At 41.0% G+C, this 8,333-nt stretch overlaps 1 pseudogene; it reads left to right on the top strand.

Moving 5' to 3' along the window:
• The first annotated feature begins 5,402 nt into the window (after nucleotides 1-5,402).
• Nucleotides 5,403-8,333, top strand: part of LOC101645280 — a 10,078-nt pseudogene continuing 7,147 nt past the window's right edge.

Genomic DNA, 8,333 nt, shown 5'->3' with positions numbered 1-8,333 from the left:
ATTACACAGAATCTGGGGTCCCACATGCTGGAAGATAAACAAGGGGCCATCTAACTGAGAAACAACAAAGCCCACATGAAGAAACACACCAGCTGTAAGAGGACAAGGCGGCGAAAGGGTCAGGTATCAGGCATCAAAGACAAAAAAAAAAAAAAATCATAACATTGTGAAAGAGGGTGAGTACAGAGTTGGGACCCAGGGCCCATCCGGGGGAAATTGGACATACCTTTGCAGAAGGGTTGCGGGGAGGTGAGGAGCAAATCAGAATGCAGTGTAGTAAAAAAAGATGAAATATGCAATTTTCCTCTGATACGTAAATGCTTCTTCCACCCCACTACCATGATCCCAATTCTACCTTACACATCTGACTGGAGGAGGTGCACTGGCACAGATAGGAACTGTAAATACAGTGAACCCAGGACAGATGAACCCCCCAGGACCAGTGGAGAGAGTGGCGATGGCGGGAGGGTGGAGGGAAGGAGAGGGAGAAAGGGGGAACAGAGGACAAGGTCTACATGTGGCCTCCTCCCTGGGGGATGGACAGCAGACAAGTGGGTGAGGGAGACATGGGATGGGGTAAGATATGATAAAATAATAATAAATTCTAAATTAGCAGGGGTTTGGGGGGAGCAGGGAGGGAGAGGGAAAAATGAACTGAAACCAGAGGCTCAAGTGGAAAGTGGGTGTCTTAAGAATGATGAAGTCAACATATGTACTAAAGTGCTGGACACAGATGACATATGTACAGATTGTGATGAGTTATATGACCCCTAATAAAATGATTACTTAAAAAAAAAGGTGGGCATTGAATAAGGAAGGTTGAAGAAGAATCAATGAATTTTAATTATGATTTTGGCAAGTACAAGGGAAATAACCAACAAACCTGTCTTGGAAGAAGTACAGCCAGCATGCAGCTTGGAAGCAAGAACGGTGAGACTTCGTCTTAAGTACTTTGGGTATGTTACCAGGAAAGGCCAGCGCCTGGAAAAGGACATCACGTTTGATAGAGCAGAGAGGAAGTGAAAATAAGAAAGACCCTCAACAAGGTGTACACAGCGACTGCTACAATGGGCTCAAACATAACAATTGTGAGGATGGAAAAGGATAAGGAAATGAACCAACGCCACAATACCTGACAGCATATGGAAAGATAACTAGTAATGAAAATCATTGACTCACAACAGCACCTCACCGTTCCCTGCATCCAAATCGCTTTCTGGTCATTGGCATCTCAGTCCCTCGGTCCTTTGCCCTGTCCTTTGGGCCAAGAAGCCCTTTGACTGCTCTGCTTCACAGTTTCACAGTCTCAGGACTGATCTTCTGTTCTATCTCATGGTTACCTTGCCTGAGTGTCTGGTCCTGGCCTGGCTCCTTGCTTTTATTCAGGGCTTATTCTGAGCCACAGGTTCTGGTACCTTTGTTCTTGGCCCCTGCTACATGTGCTCCTTCAGACAGAGATCCCAAATGTGCTCCACACGTTGCTCTTCTTTCCTTCCCCATCCCAGGAAGACTCTCCACTTCTGGAATGCTTCTTATACACAGAGACTTTGATGGAGATGTGGTTTTTATCATTCGGCAGATCAGGCATTCAAGGAAACAGAGGGTGGTGACTTGGTTTATACACTAAAGTGGAGACTCAGAATACAACCCACATTAAGCCTACCCATTAGCATAGCAGAGAACTCCTTCCAAAATGCTATTATAACTACAGGCTCATAGGATAGAATTTATAAAATATCATATAAGGGATTATGGCTAGATAGGCCATGTTAAATCATTGACTATGTCTCAATGTGTTAGAACTACCAAACTTTCACCCACTAATCCAACACATAACCATTTGCACCAACCAGGAACTCCTCACAGTTGTGCTCAATTGTGTCATCCAGCAACAAGGTTCCATCTATTTTTCTACCCTGGTGGCACTGTGCACTGTTGGACTTCTATCATCAAGGTCAGTAGTTTTCCCACAGCACATGAAACTGAGGAGACACTTTGCTCCCACCAAGAATTACAACCTCACCTATGTGATCATGAGGTATAGACAGATCAGGAATCAGGTATCAGATCACCAAAAATAAACACAGTCAGATCGCTGCGAAATAGGGAGTGTGGAGAAGAGACCAAAAACCCATCTGAAGACAATTGGACATCCCCTCACAGAAGGGTCACAAGGAATAGAAGAATCAGCCAGAGTGAAGTATAGCACCTATGAAACATGCAACATGCCTTTAGTTCTTTAATCCTTTTTCCTACCCCCAACCCCACTATAATGACCCCAGTTCTACCTTAAAAATCTGGCTAGACCGGAGAATGTACACTGGTACCAATAAGAGCTCTCACCACATGGAATCCGGCACAGATAAACCCCTCAGGAACAATAATGGAAGTAGCGATACATTGAGAGTAGGGGGAAGGTGGAAGGAGAAGAGGAGAAAAGGGGAACCGACTACAGTGATTGACATATAACCCACCCCCTCAAGGGGATGAACAACAGAAATGTGGGTGAAGGAAGATAGTGGCCAGAGTAAGATGTGAAAATGATAATAACATACTTTATCAAGAGTTCACGAGGTGGAGTTTGAGGGGGTGAAGGGGAAAACAAAGGATCTGATACCAAGGACTCAAGCAGAAGGAAAATGTTTTGGAAATGAGGATGGCAATGTATGTAGAAATGGGCTTAATGCAATTGATGTATGGGTTGTTATAAGAGCTGTAGGAGCTCCCAATAAAATGATTATTAAAAATGAATTATAGCCTCAGAAACCCCATATAGGGTCTCAGAACTGGCTTGATGCAATGGGTGTGACGCTAAACTCTAGCTCATAAAACTCCATGCTCAGCTTCATACTGCAAACAAGATTAAGAAAGGAACGAGAAAAACAGCATCAACATTCTTTTACTCACATCCATCTGATTGGTTGAACATAGATCAGATGTCCATCTATAACCACAAGGGAGACTCAGAATATTTAGCTTCCCAGACTCTATGATAGAGGAAAGTTTTGGAAACGTAGTTTTGAATGGATAAACAGTCAACTAGCTCTCCAAAAAAGTTGACAATATCTATTCTTTTCAATTTATGAGGCAACATTTTCAAGCCATGGAGAAAACTATGACAAATTCCAAATAGTAAATAAATTCCAAAGGTCTCTGAAACAACATGATAGACTGCACTCACTGCAAGCTCTATCTAACCTGAATCCCAGCAATGCTGAAAAGAGAGTCAACAGTAAATCAGTGTGCGATAATATACTACTTACAATCTTTGTAACTATGTAAAAAGTGCTGAACTTTCTGCTGTTTTTGATCTTTTTGTGTGTTGTCAAGGAATTTCCTGGGGTCTGTACCCATAATTCCATTTTCCATTAACCTCATTGTTTTCTTGTGTGGTTTTGTATAGCACGTTGACTTTCAGACACTCATATTTAGAATTATAACAGAATTAACTCTGTTTGCGAGAATAAGTGGAGAGGAAAATGATCCTAGACAGAAGGGAGAATACACCTTCTTCCAGCAATTCTGATTAAATTACTTGAACACATTTACCAATAATGTAAGAATAATCAAATTCAATAATAGGAGACCTAACAGGATCGAGTGACAAAGGGTTAGTGTGAGCCATAAAATTAAGAAAAATATGTCTGTGCATGATAAATGCCTCCCATATTCCCAATCGACACCATACAAAAACCCAGATCTGAAATGTTTATTGATAAATATAATTCCTTATGTTTTTATGAATAAAATAATTATTAAAAATATAACTTCAGACATCCCTACACCATTACTTTCAAAGGTGAAAGAGGAAATGAATAATGCGTCGAGAGGAAGCTGGTGAAAACCTGTTGGTTGGGAAGAGTGCTGAAATTGAAGACAAAAGATTAAAGGTTCATTATACATTTATGAGTTCAATATATGATTCTTACCTAGACATATAATTCCATGTCTGGTCCCTCATGTGTGAATAAAAAAGTCCAAACCAAACCCACTGCTCCCCTATTGAGTCTGGCCCCGTGTATTACAGCACAGAACAGCGCCAGATGTGTTTCTTGGTTGAAATATACACTGAATCTTATCCTGAGGCATTTCTTCAGTAGTCCTTATGAGTGGTTTTGAACTTCCAACCTTTAGGTTAACAAAGAAAAAAAACAAACTCATTGCTAAACACTCAATGCCAACTCCTAGGGACCTCATAGGTCAGGGAAGAACAGCCCCTGTGAGTTTCCGAGCCTGAAGTAGAAAGCACCGTCTTCCTCTCGGAACAGAAACCCCGTCTTCCTCCCGCAGTCACGGGTGGTTTGGAGTTTCTTAAAGGTTAACAGTCCAGTGTGTAACCACTATGCCTACAGTTAAACACACACTGCTTACACCGACCAGGAAACTTTCTATGTGAATAATAACAATAAATCAGGAAATGAGATGGTCTTAATTTCAAACTATGTACCAATAGGCACTGCTTACAAAAACAATATGATCAGAATTCTCATTACTGCTACTTATTTCCTCCTTGCAGATCACCAAGGATGGAAGCAAAAGCCCTATCCTCTCTTTACCTGAAAAATCTTCTTAGCGTACTTATCTCCTGCTTTGTGTCCATGTTTATCATGAGTACAATCTACCCTGAGAGAGCATACAGTCACTAAGTCTTCCTCTTTACTCAACTACAATCTCCATTTGCGTCACTCTGGGCACACTAGAGAAACAAATTCACAAACACGCATAACTATATAAGAAAGAGATTTATATACAAGAGCAATTGAATATTGAAAACATCCCAGCCCAGTCCAGATCAAATCCATAAGTCTGATATTAGCCCATATGTATGATATAAGTCTATAAAGTCCTCTTCAGAATCATGAAGCACATGCAATGAAGCTTAATGCAGGACGATCACAGGCCAATGGGTAGAAAGTCATTGGGTCCAGTGGGGTTGTAAGCATCTCAGCACTGGCAGGGGTCTCTTTGTGGCTTCTCCAGCTTCAGAGGTCTGCTTGCATCCACGTGGCTTGTCTTCTGCAATGTCTCCCAGGGAGTGAGCAGAGAGTATGAGTATCTCCTGCCTCCAAGAAGGAATAACCAGATTTCCCAGAATTCCCAGGAAAAGGCCTTGCGCACAGAAATCTCAATGGCTATGTCCAGATTGAAAGCCCAGATTCCAACCCTACACTCATAATCCTTAAATTGACACCAGATTAGGTGACTGCCACACCATTGTAATATCTGGTTTGGGAGTTGCTTTCCTTTTCTGAGCTCTTTCAGAGGCTGAAATGGAGTTGAACAAAATTTCTAACTAAAGGGCCTATAATACAAATTTTGGTCATTAGCTGAGCTAACTGAAGCTTTATTTTCCTGTTTTCCTTAATTCATAAGCACATGCTGAGATAAAGACATCTCACAATATGGATACCACCATGAACATAGCCAATAGCCGAAGATTTCAAGTATCTGAGTTCATCCTGCTGGGATTCCCAGGAATCATGAATGGCAACACTGGCTCTCCCCGCCACTGGCTCTGCTCTACCTCTTAGCTCTTGACACCAATGTCCTCATCTTGATCACTATCCACCAGCAGCCAGCCCTGCACGAGCCCATGTATCAATTCCTTTGTGTCTTAGCTGTAGTGGACCATCATGACCAAGGTCCTGGCCATCTTCTGATTAGATACCAAGTCCATCAGCCTCCCTGAATGCTTCACTCAGATTTATGCCCTCCACATTTCTATATGCATGGAGTCAGGAATCTTCCTCTGTATGGCTGTGGATAGATATGTAGCCATTTGTTATCCTCTTTCATACTCTTCCATAGTGACATGTTTGTGATCAAAGTTACACGTCCACGGTGCTCAGGAATGATCCATTGACCATCCCAGTGTCTATACTTGCTGCCAAGAGACACCACTGCTCTAGGAATTAGATTGAGCACTGCCTGTGCTCTAACTTGGAGTCACCAGTTTGGTCTGTGATGACATCATTATTAACAAGTTCTACCAATTAGCCTTGTCATGGATTGTGAGTGGGAGTGACATGTGTCTCGTCTTTGGTTCCTATGCTTTGATTATTCGTTCAGACCTGAGCCTGAATTCTGCTGAAGCAACATCAAACTCCCTGAGTACCGGACCTCCCACCTTATCCTCATCCTGATCCTCTTTTTCTACACAGCCATTGTTGTAGTAACTGTCCCACCTTGCAGGAAGAAGAATCCTCATCGTCCCTGTTCACAATGTCATCCTTCCGTCCATTTACCTCATGGTATATGAGGGGCTACCCCAAAACAAAACCCAGAACTTTTTTTCAAAACTTTGTATTTAAATTTTTTTAGAAAAAAATTTTATCACCTTCAAAGTACTTGTCATTACACTTAGTGCACTTAATACATTCCATTCTTGGAAACATTTTTCAGACTTCTCTGTTTGGGTAGCTTGCAGCACCTCCCTGTTTTTTTCTTAACCTTTCTCTGTCATCAAATCACAGTCCTTTCATGTCCCTCTTCATTCACGGAAACAAAAACAAGTTGCACAAAGCAACGTCAGATGAGTAAGTGTGTGTGTGAGGTATGTTCTTTTTGCCAAAAACTCGCTCACTGAGATGACTGCATGAGCAGGTGCAATGTCCGCCACAATTCAGGCCTTGTTTGTCACACTCAATATTTTCAAAACCTCTAAATAGAAAGCTTGCTTAACAATCTAACCCGGGGGAACAAACACCAAATTCACTGCAAGTTGACATTTTCATCCATTTGGGAAGTTGACGGATGTTCAGAAAGAGGTTTGTCATCAATCAAGGTTTCACCTTTTTGGAAATGAGAAAAACACTCATATTCATTTTCCCATACCGCTGTCCTTGTAAGCTATATTCAACATGACAACAATTTATGCAGCGTTTTTCACGACTAAAAACAAAATTGCATACCTCACACAGTTCTCTTAAAGTGGGCATGACAAAATAACAAGGTTCAAGCAAAACTGCCTTTACATAAACATTCACTGTGACCAGAGAGAAATTTCCCAGGGGATGATACTGGGTGCACTAACTCAAAGAGAGTTGTTTGATACTTGCCTAGTGGGGAAAAAATGCAAATTACAAAGTTCCACCAAGTGGAAAATTTTCCTTTTGGGGGTACAGGAGGAGAACTCCCTCAGATGCCCTTAGGACCCAGAAACTCAGAGGGGGCTTACAGGAGGTGATTGGACTGGGCATTGATGTGTCCAGGAAGTGGCCCAACTTTAAATAACAGAATATTATATCTGGTTTATGTAAAAGAGAACTAACTATTGAGCCTAACCATCCTGGGTTGGAATTCCACTTCTCCCATTTGTTAGGAACATTGATTCAAATCAAAGTATCTTGCTTTACATGACCTTGGGAAAGAATTTATTCTAAGAATTTCACAGAAATGAATTCTTACTACATACAACAACTTTACAAAGCAAGCACATTATTTTTAGACTAGCTATGAGGTCAAAAAGGAAGAAAGCAAACAGTCAAGTTCCATAATTCCTGCTCTAAACTCTCTCCATTCCCCCTCAACACTAATTAAAAAATAGATAAAATTAGAAAATAAGGAGCAATATCTAATGAAGGGAAAGTACATATCATGTTTCTTTTTATTGTCTTCCCTTCACCCAGGTTAGCATTAGTCTACCTGTAAATTCATAAGTTAACTTCCTTTCCCTCACCCACCCCACCTCAAATAACCATCCAAGAACGTTTCTTTCTGTGTAAAGAACTTCTTGACTTATTACAATAGTAGTCTCATACACCATTTGCCATTTAGTGATGGATTATTCCATTCAGCATAATGTCCTCCAGGTTCAGCCATGGCAAATAAGTTATCAATTCTTGAGTCAATTTGCATGAGAGCACCAAGAATATCTTAGTGCTCAATATTAGTTGAAATTATCTAATATATTAAGAAAATCCTAACCAGGTTTATGGGATAAAGAGGAAGCTTTGTACTCCCATAAAGAGTTATAGTATCACTCAACTTCAGGAAGGGAACACAGAAGATACAGGTGCTATAGAAATATAGCAAGGTACCCAGAGAATGTTGAAGGTGGACTTTGGGGTCAGGGTGTGTTGCCCCAACAGAAAGGACTGGAAAATGCTGCTAAAGGCCAACAAATGATCCTTGAACTAACTAAAAGATTTTCTTTCTTGTTGTGTTATGATTTGTTCTTTGTCAGAGGTTTGTTGTTGTTGTTGTTTTGTTGTATATTGTTGCTTGGTTTTGCTCTGTCTTATTTTTGTGCATGTTATTATCTCCGCAGGTCTGTCTAAATAAGATAGGCAGGTTGAATGATCTGGAAAACAATGGGACCAACAGCTCCGTGA

Source organism: Echinops telfairi, unplaced genomic scaffold (genome assembly GCF_000313985.2).
Source record: "Echinops telfairi isolate 266 unplaced genomic scaffold, ASM31398v2 ScPeMD7_41;HRSCAF=154, whole genome shotgun sequence".
In the NCBI taxonomy this organism is placed as follows: Eukaryota; Metazoa; Chordata; class Mammalia; order Afrosoricida; family Tenrecidae; genus Echinops; species Echinops telfairi.
Note: the sequence above shows the minus strand (reverse complement) of the source record. Positions and strands in the feature narration are given on the sequence as shown.